At 37.5% G+C, this 16,675-nt stretch overlaps 1 long non-coding RNA gene across 1 annotated transcript in view; it reads right to left on the bottom strand.

Annotated features, from left to right (window-relative positions):
- The window catches only part of LOC311578968, a 102,227-nt gene that overhangs the window by 34,521 nt on the left and 51,031 nt on the right, over positions 1–16,675 (bottom strand). Inside the window, exon 8 of the long non-coding RNA XR_014773016.1 lies at positions 11,373–11,505. This is a non-coding gene — a long non-coding RNA (uncharacterized lncRNA). The remainder of the gene's footprint in view (positions 1–11,372; positions 11,506–16,675) is intronic.

Here is a 16,675-nt window from a genome sequence, read left to right on the forward strand (position 1 = left end):
ATGAGCATATACAGGGGGAGGTAATCCCCCTCAGGAACAGTCATAGGGGAGGGGAATAAGAGGAAAATGGGAGGGAGGGAAGAGTGGGAGGATACAAGGGATGGGATAACCATTGAGATGTAACAAGAATAAATTAATAAAAAAAAGATGTATAAATTAAAAAAATATTAACATACAGTCTCACCAATAATTTTATATATTAATTACTTGTGTAGATAAAAATATTTATAAACTAATATGTTGATTAATTTTTGAGTGTAAATATGAGTAAATTATCTCACCTAAATAAATATACAAAATGCACTCACATTTCAGTGAGTTATGTAATCACATAGCCTACCTCCAAGTATATCATCCTAAATACAGACAAATGAAATTTCAATAAGCATTAAAGTAATTAAAGAAACAAAATGTTTTGCATTCTTTAATAATCCATTTTGATATTCTCCCATCAGCTCAAATTTACTTAGTAATTAAAAAAAATTCTTTTGTCTCATGGATTTAATCATACAAGTGAACTTATAAGTGATTTTCTTAGGTGAAAATACAAGTTGTATTTCTCAAGCACCCCCTTGGTGTGACACTCTTTCCTTCTGTGTCCATCTACTCATTCAAAATATTTCTATCATTTTAGGAATGTTTGGCTCCTGGAGGATACAAGTGTACATGGAGAGGAGAAAGGGTTTCTCTGTCTGACAGAATTTTAAAATAGAGTTCTCAGTTGTGAAGTATTTTGCTGATGGAGAAAGCTGGGCTCTTCCCCTTCTGGTCAGCAAAGCAAATTAGAATGGTGTTGAAATTATATCTGTCTTGTCATCCCCTGGCAGGATACCTCTTGAGACAGCCTTCTGTTCCTCCCCTTTCTTGGCAGCCTCTTCCTTTGGGATGTCTGGAAATAATGGAACTTTCAAGACTCAATAATGGAGCCTGGCAGAGCTTCCTTGGTTCTGATTTACAGATTTGAATCATATGTTTGCATCAGGTCATTTCAAGTAAACTTGAATCACTTGAAGCTTGAAATATAACTGCTTAGCCCTAGCCCTCAGTTTTGTCAGCTTTCTTTGTGACTGTAATTTTCATCTCGAAAATAGAGATTGCAGAGTGCTGTTAAATGCAACTGGTTGCTTTAAACATACACAGTGCTTCACACTCTAGGTAAGACACAACAAAATATACAGACACAAGATTCTATACCTATCACTGGAAACAGATGCATAATTTGAAATTGGGCATAGAAAGAGGGGCTGTATGTGATTTTATTCCATTTCTCAAAACTTGATGGAAAAAGGAGCTCTTGCCGACTTCAGTGGGAGCAGAATCCTTTTGACCCTCAGTGCCCTTTTCCTGTGGTGGTGAGGATCTAACCCAGAGACTCATACAAGCTGTGCAAATGGGCTACCACTGAGCTACAGCCTCAGGCAGAAGAGCTAATTTCCAATGCAGTTCCATTGGTCACAAAGCCAAACAGCACTCTCTCCCTGTCAGTGTGGCTCATGTGACATGTCTAAATACATGTGTCTGTATGTTCAATTTCTGGCAGAAACAATTTACATATCCCTGGTTGAGGCCTACACTCTATCACTAATGTTTTCCGGAAGCAGAAGATTTCAGTAAAGCTATTTTTATACTGAGTTCGTTAAAGGTTTGGTGGCAATGCCTTTTAGTTATGAAAATATATGGTTATATGAACTAACTGTGTTTAGAGTTGTGTTTTAAGCAATAGCGCATTTTATAGGGACAGGTATATGTGGTCTTAAAGGTGACAAAACCAAACTTTGGTTAAAGATATGTAGAGGTTTAATCAATTTTTTCCAATGTCTTTACTTGAGAATTAACCTATTGTATTATTTTATTGCAACACAATATATATATATATATATATATATATATATATATATATATATTATAAACTCTATCTCCCAGTCTTTTCTCTCTCCAAGAACTATTTCTGTGTTTTTCCCACTTGCTCCTTCATTGACTTCCTGGAAGTGGCTCCTATCTTGCCATTGGGACAGATAAGGAGATTCTGTGCTGTTCAAGATCTAGCCAATTGACAGGACATTCTCCACATGAACTCTGGTGCTCCATATTTGACCACGTCCCCTGGATAGGGAGACCTGGTGGCACTCAGAGGAAGGATAGCAGGTTACCAAGAAGAGACTTGATACCCTATGAGCATATACAGGCAGAAGAGGTCTCCCTCAGTCACAGTCATATGGGAGAGGAGTAAGGGGAAAGCATGAGGGAGGGAGGGAGGAATGGGAGGACACAAGGGACGGGATAACAACTGAGATGTAACATGAATGAATTAATAAAGAAAAGAATGTTGTACCTCATCCCTCCTTCCTCTTGTCTCTCTCTCGCTGCCTGGCTCCAGTGGTAGAACAGTAAGCAGAAAGCACACAGGCAGAGAGGAAGAAAGCAAGCACTCACAAGTGCTTATGGCTTAAGGCTAAGCTGTTTGTTCTCTAGTAGCACCCTTTCAAATAAAATAAGGAGAAAGACAATTAAGATCTAAGGTAAATTTGGTCATGCACTGGTGGCTATTTTTAAAAATAGCCTTCCTTTAGAAGGTAAATTACAGAAGCCCCGTGTTTCACAAGAAGTTTTCAGTTGACTTTGAAGGAAAGACTGAAATGTTTTGACAAATGATTTAGTGCCATCAGCAGAGGGAAGGAAATCAGGAACTTTTAATTCTATTCCTGTATACTGTGATTTCCTGTGTGGGTTTAGGCAAATCGTTTACTGTGTGCTGTGCTACATCTTGGGGTGCTCTTGTTTCTCAGAATGACTAAAACAGTTAAATCTTCTAAGTTCAAGTCATGTAAAGAAAATGCTTATTGCTGAACTTTATGTTATCAAGCATAATAACCTACTTTCTGAATGATTAATTGGCTCAGACTTTCCCAACATGACCTTTATGTGTGGTCACATTGACATCCTTGCAAATCATGTCTGAAGGAGCAGCCTTTGGCATACACTGATCATGGCTTTAACAAATAAGATTTTACAAGTGCCTTTTACTTGTGCCATAACAAATATGATTTTACAACATACAGGGACAACTCCCTCATCATCTCCACCTCTCTCTCCTCTCTCCACCTTTCCTCTTGCTCCCTCTTTCATTGCCCTTACACATACAAGTTTTTAGTTTTACCTTTCAAGTTCACTTGATAAGTTTTACAAAGTCTTCTCTCTATGTGTCTACCAATTATCATATTTTCTACTTATACATCGTAGTATCTAGTACGCAAAAGTCCTTATATAGAAATTTGACAATATATCGAATCATATTATTTCCTGTTGACTTGTAGCCTTATTTTTCATCCTATCATGTTTATTGCATATAAGTAGAAATTAGTTTAACATATTTTATTGTAAAATAGTTAGTAGAAGAAAAATTAGAAGTAACACAACATAATGGTCTACATATGACCACTAAAATCTCTGAGATGATCTTATAATTAAGAATATTATAAAACATATGTTAATTACTATAAAATAATCAAATTTTCTTATCATGAAATTATCATATAATTATTTAGTATCTAATATAGTCTCAGCAATTTTTATAAGAAGTGAAAATATAGAAAACATAGTTCTCCCTAGAAGCACACACACACACACACACACAAACAAAAAACCAAAACCAAAACCAACCAACAACCAAACAAACAAAAAAACTGACAAGGAATGTGGAAATACATCCTTATGAGAACTATAAAAAGGATAAGTAAAATGAGGAGGAAGGCAGAGAGAGCACCTCAGTGACACTTCAGTGTAGTGCTACACCTTTTTTTTCATTTGCATTGTTGACCCAAGGAGGTGGCACAGACTCTGCTACATACAATACAGAAAGGAACTTTAATTGTCACCCTGCCCCTAAGCCAGCTTCAGTAGCATACCAAGACTGAGGAACACAGACAGCATGGAACAGAAGAGTGTCTACACCGGCTTTCAGAGCTGGGCAAAGCTGGGAACTGCTGTTCATGTGGCATGTGAGACAATAGAAGATTTAGTCTTTGGAGTTCTCTAGGCACTAGCTTGAGGGTATTAGATATCTTGCTTTGGAACAGTGATCATGCAAGGCTGGGAGGAAGCACATGGAAGACAGCAGCAGAGACATTAAGGCAATGCCAATGAAGCAAATAGCCTTTAGCCCTCAAAGCATTTTTACCATAAAGATTTTACCTGAATGTGGATGAGAAGGGCAAAAAGCAAGAAAATGACCGACTCTGCCTTGTGATTTTTAAAAGCTCATTTTGTCTTCTTAAAGGAGAAAAAAAGGGGTGAAAGGCAAAGTTTAACCAGAAAGCAAATTAGAAGATGATTTACAGTAAATCAAAGAAAAATTGGGACTTTGGGATAAGATAATGGCCCCATAAGATTAGAAGACCTCAGATTCTCTATTTACTTAAGATATCATTCACACAGGATAGTATATGCAAAACAGGATAATTGTTAGTATATATAACAAAGAAGAAAGTTAAAACAAAACAAAACAAAACAATACAATGATTGCCAAGAACTGCATTTTGGCAATGCTAGTCCAGAGCTTTAGGAGAAGGGGCAAGAATTTGTTTACACTTTACCTTCCTTCTCCTATTTAATGCCCTTTCCCTTTCAACATTAGCATTCATACCTTTTAATACCCAATAATAAAGATGTTATAAAATGTGGTTCTCAAATATACTCTCCAAAACAAACATACAAAAACAAAGCAAATAATAGAAACAAAAGAAAAATACAGACTACAAGTTAGAATATGTAAAGGATGCATGGAAAGTCTCTGTGAGTTTCCTTATGGAAAAGAAAAACAGATGGATTGAAGTTATAAAAAATATATCAGGAATGACCAAATCAACTCTTCACAAACACACATATGAAATTTCTTCATTAAAACATTGATTTTGATTCATTTAAGATATTATTGGATATTTTGCTGTAGGCATTGAATTAAATTAGCGAATCAAAGGAAAATTAGATAAAAGAAATAAATGTACCAAACTCAGTGGAAGAACACACACACACAGCTGAAGACAGAACTGCTTTCACAAAATGAAAAAGGATATTACATTGAATGATATAAACAAGAGGAAAATTGTTTTACAAACTCACAGGCATTTTATTCACTATATTCATCATTTGGAATTCTTACTAGATTATAGTGTCCAAATTGAGGCTCCAAAACTTTAGACAGATAAGAAATCTTGAAGACTATTCATGGCAGAATCACAATGACTGAATATTAGATTCTGCTGCTTATGAGAAAGGCCACACAAAGGGAATTATTAGTGTAAAAAAGATGATGGGTTGGTGGTTTAATATTGACCTTTAAAATAACAAAGAAGTTCAAAGACCCTGTGACTGTTTTCTAACTCAACTGAGAAAATTAAGGAAATAATTTGAAGTTATCATGCCAAGCTAGACAGCAGTATAAAGTGAAGGCTGGTAGACACCCTGATGAAGTCATGGAGTTTCTTACTCAGGGGCCTTAGTCTTTAAAAAAGATCAATTTTCTTCTGCTTAAATGACTGACTAAATCCCCTTCATCCTTCTGATTCTCTCTCTGGAGAAACCGATTCCTTGACCTGGCTTAGCAATCCATTCCTAAGCCAAATAGCTTTCAAGGTCAGGACGAATTCTAGCATAATTCACCTAAATAGATCCGGCTTCAACTTAAACCCATTTCCTCTAGTTCTGTCCTGGGTGGAGAAAAAGGAACATTTGCTATGAAACTCCAGCGCATAGTAGCTTGGAAAAATTAAAGATAGCAAATCTGTGCGTTTTTATGCGAAACGACATGAAAATTATCCCTGCATCATATATTTTGCCCACCTTTTAATCAGGTTATTTTTTTAAATAGTATCAATTGCAATACTTCAGTGCACAGTGTGAACTGCAGTGCAACCCTTCTGAAAGTCCTCTTTTCTTCAGTGCAAAGGAACAAGTTTTGATTAAGGATCCATATCCTCAGATGTCTCTGATATTCCCACAGGGCCCACGTTTCCAAGCCTGGAGAGGTGAATCATCTATCTGTTCATTGAACAGTCAGCTGCAATCATCCGCATCACAGTTGGGTCTGGCCTTGGGTTGTTTCTTTTGCTTTCTAAAATTCAACTGTGTGTGGTTCCTGGGTCAATTAGTCAAAAACCATTTTGTTGCCAATGCCAAAATAGAAATTTGAGCTAGCTTTAAATAAAAAAAAAAAGGGGGGGGGTGAGTTCATGGAGCTAAGTCAGTAAGGGGTGTGCAGACGAGTATCGGCAACCAGAAGGCAAACTTAAACATGATCTTGACTCTGCCTCTCTCTGCACTTCAGATTCAATTTTTCCTCCCACTGAATGACTCAGGAGAATTTACTTCTTAAATATCTGCTTAATGTGCTTCTTTTTCTTCTTCTTCTTCTTCTTCTTCTTCTTCTTCTTCTTCTTCTTCTTCTTCTTCTTCTTCTTCTTCTTCTTCTTCTTCTTCTTCTTCTCTACTCTTAATTCAACAATCACAAGTCTGTTCTTAATTATCTTTTACCGAGACTGATACAAGTTCCTCATAAATGGGTCCTCTTCGTTCACCCTCATTCTTTCATCTGTTTAAAATGCAAATTGCCTCATGCATCCCCTCTGGTTATAAGCCTACAATAGTTCTTATCATTGGCATAAAGAAGACAAATCCAAGCCTCGAAGTTATTCAACCATTTTTAAGGATGTTGTAACTTCTTACAATTCTACTGCTCTGAGCTATTAGCATGTTTCTGTATTTTTAAATATTCAGGATTGGCCTGGTATGGTGATACATGCCTTTATTCCAAGAACTCAAGAGGGAAGTTAGAGGCAGGCCCGACCTCTGTGAGTTCTAGACCGGCCTTTTCTACATAGTGAGATCCAGGACCACCAGGGCTACATAGAGAGACCCAGCCTCAAGAACTTAATATTTAGCATTGTTCATACTACCAAATAGGTCTGGGATGAACTCTCTCACTTTATCAATTAGGTGCCTTTTCTTTCATCATTAGTTCTCATGATACAAATTAAATTATAAACTTCATTTTAACTACTATTTTCTGACTGAACCATTGTTGTGGCAGCAAGTATTAGCATAACAACATGCACTAACTATAAACAATAAAACGTACTTTGAATATCTTTTCTCTGAATATATGTTTTATGGTGTTGATTTTTTGTAGTGATATTTTTCTCTTTAATCTTTAAAAAAGTGTTATTGTTATAATGTATTCATGTTACATCCCGATTGTAATCCCTTTTGTTTTATCTTCTTGTTCCCATACTCCCTCCCTTTTCTGTTCTATTCCCCTCCAGTAGACCTCTGACAGCTGGGGTCCTCCTCCCCCACCATCTGACCACAGCCTATCAGGTCTCATCTAGATAGACTACATCCTCTTTCTCAGTGTTCCTACATGGTCTTTCTATTAAGGGGCAGTATCAAATTGAGGGACCCAGAGTTCTTGTCAAAGGCAGTCCCCTGCTCCTCACCACTTCCCATGTGGAGAATAAGCTATTAGCTACATCTGAACCAGGGGTCTAAGTCCCTACTTGCAATGTCCTTTGGTTGTTGCATCAGTTTTTGCAGGCCCCCTGGGTCCAGGTCTCTCAGCCTTGATAGTTTCCTTGTGGACCTCCTGGCAGCTCTCCTTCCGCCCTCTTCCATCTTCCATCCCCCAATTCTTTCATACAATTCGCAGCTCTTCAGTCAGAGTCTGGCTGCATGCCACAGCAGTATCTGTCCTGATCTGCTGTTGAGTGGAATCTCTCAGAGGACATCTATGCTGGGCTAATATCCACTTGTAAGTGAGTTTATACCATGCATAACTTTCTGTGTCTGGATTACCTCACTCAGAATGACCATTTCTTTTTTTTTTTTTAATTAATTTATTTTTTACATGTACATTTATTTTCTTACTCATGAATAAAACAAACTACATATGTCAGGAAGAGCCATGAGACAATCATGAGTTAATTAGATGTTACATTAACAGTGATTTGGCTATTTATATTTGTCATACTTGAAGTAAACATCTTTCCTATCTTTTGGGTCTAAATTTCTTAATGAAATTCATATCTATATTATCTCATCTCTATTAACTTAAATTCTTTATCTTGATCTAAAAAAGATCTTATCCCCTAACCAGCTAAACTTGATTGCAGAACTAAACTATCTGGTCTTCAACCCCCACCCCCACCCCCAAGAGACTTGAGAAGGAATAAAACTTAAATGCCTGAGTGAACTGGTAGTGTAGGTTGGCATCTTCCAAAATGACAAAATGACTGAGACAGTTTACTGCCTGAACAGTCACCCAAACACTCTCTATAATGTTGGTGTCTCATCTTTGGCCTTCTAGGGCAATATCTCTGCCAGACTTATTCATGAGGCAGGAACTATTGAGGACTTGATTACCCTGCCTTGGCAGAGTTCAGCCATCAACTCAGCCTGCATCTAAGCTTGCTCATTTTCAGGCAGAGTTCTGTCTGTGGCAGAAACAACGATATTTTGCCTAGTGGCTTGTTTGCCACATTTGGAGCAAACTCCATAAGGAGGTTCTTTGAGGTCGGGTGAGTGTTGTCAGGAGTTAACCTGTCTTGTTTTCAAAGAATCTTTAGAATAATAAAAACATCTTTACATTCCATATTCTGTAGGTCTCTGAGGCTTTTGAAGACCTTATTTAACTATTTTACCTTATATATCTATAGACACAGCTGTATCATTCTTTTTCTGACTGTTTTTGTTTGCTTGTGTTTTTGTTGTTTTATAATGTTAGGCAGAATATTTAGCTACATATTTTGCTGAGAATCATACATTATAATTTTTATTTCTTATGTTTTAAATTTAAAAAATTTGGTTCTTTCTTTTCTTATTTTTTTATAATGTAGATTTTATTTATTGTAACTTATTCACAGTATATCCCAATTGTTATCCTGTCCCTCTTATCTTCCCATTCCCACTCTCCCTCCCTAGTCTGTCTATTCCTCTCCCTGAGACCTCTGCGTAGGGGGGCTCTCCTACCCCAACCATCTGGCAACAGCCTATTAGGTCTCATGAGGATATCCAGCATCCTCTTCCTCTATGTGCCTGTTAGGCCGTCTTACCAAGGGGCAGTGATCACATCGTGGGCACCAGAATGCATGTCAAAGGTTCAGCAGCAGTCTCTCCTTCCTCCCCAGGTGGAGAACTACATCAGTTACATCTGAACAAGGGGTCTAGGTTTACTGCATGCATTTTCCTTGGTTGGTGCATCAGCTTGTATAGGCCCCCTGGGTCCAGATCTGCAAGCTTTGATGGTCTCCCTTTGGATCTCCTGCTCCCTCCCGGGGTTTTCCATTCCCCAACACTTTGCTAGACCTCGCAGCACCCCACCAAGAGCCCAGCTTTTCAGTATATATCTTATCTAAATTATTAACTCATTCCATCAAAATTTTAGTCATACATAAAATAATTCAACTGTATTTCTTCATTCCTATCTTGGTATTCTCAACAAATTTCCTCTTTTATGTTCACATCTTTTATTTATTTGTGTGTGTGTGTGTGTGTGTGTGTGTGTGTGTGTGTGTGTGTGTGTGCGCGTGTGTTTCCCATTGTATTTAATTAAGGTTGATTTGCATGAACATGTGTCTGGGGGGCATTCTTTACTTATGAAGTGAAAGCTAACGTGTGGCTCCACCACTGAGAAAGGTGACTCCTCCTCTGCTAGCCATAATCAAGATCCATTGCCTTTAATTTCTCAGGAGGTGATGGAGCCCCACGAACCTCTCTTCCCTCTGTGATAATGTATCTCATGCTGTTGACTACTGCTCCTGTGAGTTCATGTGTCGAGCCATCATATCATGTCTTAAAGACATTATACCTACTCATCTTGTGGTTCTTTCTTTCTGCTCCTTTTTCTACAATGTCGACTGAATATAAGATGAGGAAATAGATATGTTCCATTTAGAACGTAGCACTCAGAAGACAGTTATCCTCATAATTTTTACCCAGTTATGTATTTGTGCATTTACTGTTACCAACTAAATGAAGAAAGTTTTTGATTAAGGCTAAGTGCATTGCCATATGGATATACATACAAATATGTAGTTGGACAACACGTCCATTTAAGAAAAAATTCTAGTGCATTATTACCCTTGGGTCCTATGACCTCCTTAAGTCCTTCAGCCTACAAAACATTCTCCCCCACTATAGGAGCTACAGCTGCAGTCCAGGCTGGTTTTACTTCCTCTGTCCTGCATTTAGAGTGTAAGTTGTTTCCAGCAGTAGATTTTTCTGTTTTTCAATTCTCTACTATTGACTTAGTAGGATTTTATTTTTATTCAATTTATTGATTTCTTTAGCTTTACATCTGTGTTTCTTTAACATGTTTATCAAATCTATCATTAAAATCATATTTCTTCTTAATTGTATTAAATTGTTCACTTATATTAGTATCTTCTGAGGGAGGGAGTTGTTTCCAGATAAAGTTTCTCTGTGTAGCCTTGGCTGTCCTGGACTTGCTTTGTAGATCAGGTTGGCCTTGAACTTACAGCTATCTGCCTACCACTGCCTCCCAGAGTGCTGTGTGTTGCTGTATCTGGCTCTCTCATAGTACTATATAATTCATGATATTTTCTAGTAAGGGGAAAAAGGGCTATCTCAGTGTTGATATATCTTGATGTGTTGGGGTGGTTTGGTGGCAGGTGCTCCCCTTTTCTGAGGAGTATGGGAGGACGGACAGGAGGAAGTTGGAGGGAGTCTAGGACCAGGAGGAGAGAAGGAAGGGAGCTATGATTGAGATGTAAAGCAACACACACACACACACACACACACACACACACACACACACACACACACACACATATATACATACATACAATAAACTACCTACATCAGGAAGAACCATGACACAATCAACAATTATATAAATGTTACATTCTCAGTGTTTTGGCTACTTGTATTTTGCAGCCTTGAAGAAAACATCTTTCCTATCTTGGTGAGCCTAAAATTCTGAATGTAAATCAATACCTACCATTTCTCATCATTATCACCCTAAAACATCTATCTAGACCTAAAAAATTAAACCCTAAACACTTAAGCTTCATTGTAAAACTAGGCTATCTCGTCTTCAACCCCATCAGAGACATGAGAAGGAATTAAGCTAATTACCCGAGTATATAGAGGGTTCAGGTTAGCAGCTTCCCAAAAGAGAAGATGACAGAGGCAGTTTGCTACCTAAATAGTCACCCAAAACTCTCTATAATGTAGGAGCATCTTCTTCAATCTTCTGGCCCAGTATATCTGACAGACATATTTGTGAGGCAGGAACTATTGAGGATTTGCTTATGCTGCCTTGGCAGATTTTGGCAGTCGACTCTGCCTGCATCCAATCTTACCCATTTTTAGGCAGAACTCTGTGGTAGAAATGAGGAACTTTTGTCCAGTGTTTGGTTTGCCACATTTGAAGCCATCTCCGTCAGGAGGTTCTTTGATGCTCATCATCCTCCTTGGGGTTCACTAGTATATAAGCTTTAATGTAGACACAAAATAAGTTTAATTTTAGATACCTTGGTATAAAATTCAAATATAAAATTATTCTTCACACACACACATATAATTTCTACTCTAATATGTGATACACACCCATACAACTCATTTTTTTGTTTTTTATGTATTTATTGTTTTTTTATTTAATTAATTGATTCATATTACAGCTCAATTGTTATCCCATCACTCGTATCCTCCTGTGCCTCCCTCCCTTCCACTTTCACCCTATCCCCTCCCCTATGTCCAGCTTTATTTATTTATATAGCAATTATATAACTTCTCTTTGTTTTTACAGTTATTTGGTTGGGTTGGTTTTTTGAGATAATGTGTCATGCAGCCCAGGCTTTCCTAAAACTCACCATTTAGCTGAGGCTACCAATTTATTTTTCTTGGGAACATTTTCAAGAAAATAAATGTTTCTTTAAAGACCGCAAACTCTCTTAGCATTTTCAATGTCCCTGTCCTATATGTTGATATTTCTGTGCCTGGTAAACCAGTAGTCTGTACTATTGTGATATTGTAGCTTTCAAGACAAAGAGTTTCTCCTAGTTAATGTGTTCCAGCCTTATAGTCAGGCTATAATGGCCTGAGTTACAGTGATACACTCTTGTGAATTGAGTTGTAAGCTATGTTGGTGACACTGTAGAGGTCTCTACTTTCTAGAAATCTGGCAAGGAAAGATGGTGTATAACCATATGAGGTACAGCTCTCCTTGGTAAGACCTATTTATAAGCAAGTCTGGAAAGAGTACACAGGCATAGCTTGTCATCAGTATCTATTGGCCACACACAATAGTGGAGCCGTTCTGTCTCTGCAGGTATTGCAGCTACAATAAGGAAGATGAGATACACATCATTTCCTCATGGTTCTGCTGGGTGGCCAACTCTGGTGGGGCCAGATGGTTACATAGCATGGTTCCTAGTGTAGGGGGCATATTGGTCCTTAAGGACTACATAGGAGATGTCATATGGATTCTAGAGACTGAGATACTCAGACAAGGATACTAAGATGCTTTGTTGGGTCAGAGATGTTTGTCTATCTATTCCTTTCAGAGAGAAACATGTTAAAATCTTCCTGTGCTTTATCATGCCATGGGGCCTGATTCTATTTAATTACCTTCTTAGAATATGTTTCCTGAATCTTTCTATATAGGAAAGAAGGGGAAGGATGAAAGGGTATCTGTATGTTCACTGGGACTTCTACAGGCCACAGAACTCGGATTTGTCTTGCTGGCTATAATTTTCATAGACATGCTTTGATAAGCCACCTCACCGATTTCAAGGTACTGGGTTTATGTTGCTGCTAGAGGTAGCAACCTAGCTATTTGCTTCACAGGACCCAAGTTGTGTCCGACCAAAAAAAAGCACTGTACAAATTTCTTTGGATGCGGCCTCTAGGGTAATGTGTTGGTATAGAGTCCCAGCAGAGTCCTAATCTAGGTTCAGATACAATGAGAAATAAAGGCTTCTTCAATATCAACTACTTTGGCGAGTTTGGATTAAATCAAACTTGCTATGGCTATTTTCTAAATCTCTCTCCACTGACTTTAGTTCTTGACTCAAAATTAATCTGAAGATATGAGACAGCAGATGATCTGTGCAGTTCCATTCTCTACCAAGTCATCTGTATCACTGTGTTCAGCAGCATCTCTACCTCGTGGCTACAGCACTCAGCAAAAGAGATGTTGGTGTTTGTTTTTTGTTTGTTTGTTTGGGTTCTTTGTGATAGAAAATATTTCAGAAACATACAGTAAGCCTTCTTGCTCTTAATAATCTCTCTCTCACAAACACACTTCTAAGGCGATGGTAGTAACTGTGCCTCTTCCATAACATTGTTATCAGGATGAAATTATTAAAAATACACAGTGATTTAAATATGAGATGGCTGACATGGAAATCAGCCATCATTACATTTATGACACAATATTTTAACCTTAGTAGCTGGAAAGAAACAATCTTCAATAAATGCTGAGTAAATAAAGGGAAAGTTAAACCAATACATGGAGATCAAAGGAGCTGATATAGCTAGTGGCCTCCAAATCCTTATCAACGTGATACCATGCTTCAAAATCTAATCATATTTTCCTATTGAAGGTCAGTATTTGGTAGTATCCAAATTTTTAATGAATGGAGAGAATTAAATGATAGGCAAAATCAGAACCCATAATACCCTTTGGTTTTTACATTTGCTTAACAAGGAGTCCTTTAGTCACAATTCACCAGCTGCAAGGCTTTTCCAGAGCCTAGATGCAAAGTGCTGTGAAGGCTCTCTGACATACCTTCAGAGATTCTGTTCTCCGTTAAGGTCATGACTTTCTATAAAAGCAAAACCCATATTTCAATGATATAAGCTATGCAATAATATTCTTTTTATTTTCTCTTAATATTCTTTCTTTTACATTCATCAGCACTAAGAGGAAAAATAACAAGACAATAAAAAAAAAGACCCTATATCTTCTCTGCAGTACATACCAATTTTTCTGTTTGAAACAGAACAAATGGACAATATTACTGAACCTTTGAAACTATAGGTGATGCCTTGTTCTGAAATTACAAAGAAAAATACTACTTTACCCATACACAATTACAAAGGGAAATCACAACTTACACACTTATTATCTAATTGTGTGACTCCTCAATAATATTTTGACATAATAAAGGTATAAAAGAAAAGGATAACAATCACAAATAGCTTTGCTCTTGGAATAAGAGAGAGACTAAGAAAATACATAAAGTATCTTCAGAGAGAGAGAGAGAGAGAGAGAGAGAGAGAGAGAGAGAGAGAGAGAGAGAAAAGAAGAAGAAGGAGGAGGAGGAGGAAAGGAAGAAAGAAGAAAGATACAAGGATACTTAGTGATAGAATCGAGCACAGAGAAAGGAAGAAGAAAATATTACTCCCAAAAAAAAAAGAATCAAATATAGAGTAGAGATAATGATGGCATGTCTTTGACTTCTATCATCCTTTTTGAATTTGCACATCTTTATATTGACTCTACATTAATTAGAGTTGGGTCACACAAATACTTGTGTGAGCTTCCGTTCTCTTAGATCTAAAAGGAGTACTCAGATAGACAACTTCATGCTACTACAAAGACAGAAAAAGATAATTTACAGTATTCACACTATACAATTTTTAAAAAAGGAAGGCTTTGGTATGTGATGTGGGATAGACACATAGGGGTGAAGCTAGAGGACCAATGCCTCTCCCTCTCCCTCCCTTCCCCCCCCTCTATGTTTGTGTAAAAGAGACAAAAAATATTTTTTTTACTCACATCAAGTTTCAAGACCTATTCACTTCACCATCAAGGCCAAAGCAAATAATGATTATCTGTTATTGGGCTGTATATCTTGCAGTTGAGTAGTACCTCCAAGTTTGGTATCCACATTTCAGTATCCCAGCCCTTAGAACATTTATCTTCCTGATCTAAAGGTCTCTTTGTTTTGTTATCTCCCACTAAAAATAGTTACAAATTCTTTACTCTGTTTCAAATCAGGTTTAAGATTTGAAAGTGTCCTCTGTAGACTTTAGAGTTCTTTAATGTTAATGTTTAAAAGAGGGCAAAGCGGGAGGGAGGGAGAAATGGGAGGATACAAGTGATGGGATAACAATTGAGTTGTAATCTGAATAAATTAGTAAATTAAATAAAAAACATACCCACTGGCCTTACATAAGAACAAGCTGCCATCAGCTGAACAGAAGGTGAGAACATACCTACATGTCATAACTTCTCTCACAAAGGCGAGCTGCCAAAACTTGGAAGAAAGTCCTAATGACAGTTATAATTCTGAAAGAGCAGAGGAACAGGAACACAAGTTGTACCCTCTTTCTTCCAGTTCATGAACATTGGTCATTTAATTCCAATTGAGCTAGTGCTTGGCTCTCTGTGTCATGTGGACTCTTAGGCAGATGTTTTGTCCTGCAAACATTACATTCTGAGTCTGTAGCCTTTCTAATTTATACAACTGTATTGCCTCAGTTACTGAAGGAAAACAGCAGTCACAGTATAATGAAATTTAGAGCACTGTTCTGAAGTGACCATAGAAATAGTACAAATTTAGAGAAATTTCACCCAGATTTTTAAACCTTCTGTTCACTCCGAGAACCCTGACTGTGCTTCTGTAGGAAAGGGAAAATCTTGATGTTTGTCTCTACGTTTTTTTCTAAAGACTTAATTTACTTTGGTCATAGCATTTAAAAAGCAAGTTTTAACAGCACGATAAGTCCATTTCCTAATCTTTTATCGCTTTTCCTTTCAGAGACATCCTAGAAACAGCACTGACTTTGACATGAGCCACTATACCCTCAGACAACTCCACCTTCAGAAAGCATGTAATCATTTTGTCTATAAAATACAGATAATCCAATCAGATATCATCTGAATTTATCCCGTTGTAGGCATCCACTCTTATTACATTGTAATTCTCTTCTGAAGAAAAATTAAAATTCAGGTTTATCTTGAGTAACCTCATCATTCAGGAATCTTTTCCTATACCCTACATATATTCACAGAAAAAAATCTAAGTATGATTTACTTGGTTTAGACTCATTAATTCCAAAATAGCTCCTGTTGATATATAAGAAAGGCAAGGGTCTACAGAGTCAGCTCAGTAGGTAAGAGTGCCTGCTGTTCATTTGGAGGGCTGGTTACAGTTCTCAGCACCCATGACTGACAGCCCACAGCTACCTGTAACTCCAGTTCCAGAAAGATCTGATACTTCTGACTTGTGTAGCCACATGGACTCAATATACCATAACCCCACAGAAACACATACACATAGTTATAATTTACAATAAGAAAACAAAATAGTAAAAATAAAGGCATACATTTTCTCTTTTCTTTCAGAGGTGGCCAAAAATAAACAGAAAAGTTTTAAAAATTGTTATCGTCATTTTAACGTCCATACAAAAGATGTGACACTTCTTCATCAGAAGTGTGACAGCAATCTACAGATAACCCTTATCACAACGGTGTTCTGAGAGAACATGTCAGGTCCATCAAGAGGACAGAGGGAGGAAGTGACATCACAGCATGGGCAGGCTGTGCTTACTTTTGCACTGTTTTATTATTATAGGAGATGTAAAAGTCAGGCAGAGCCAAGAGAGCTCTGAAGCGCTGCTTGCCCTTGTCCCTGAGTTTGAGTTCACAGGACCT

This window comes from Acomys minous (genome assembly GCF_964271855.1).
Source record: "Acomys minous genome assembly, chromosome: 12".
NCBI classification, from domain to species: Eukaryota; Metazoa; Chordata; class Mammalia; order Rodentia; family Muridae; genus Acomys; species Acomys minous.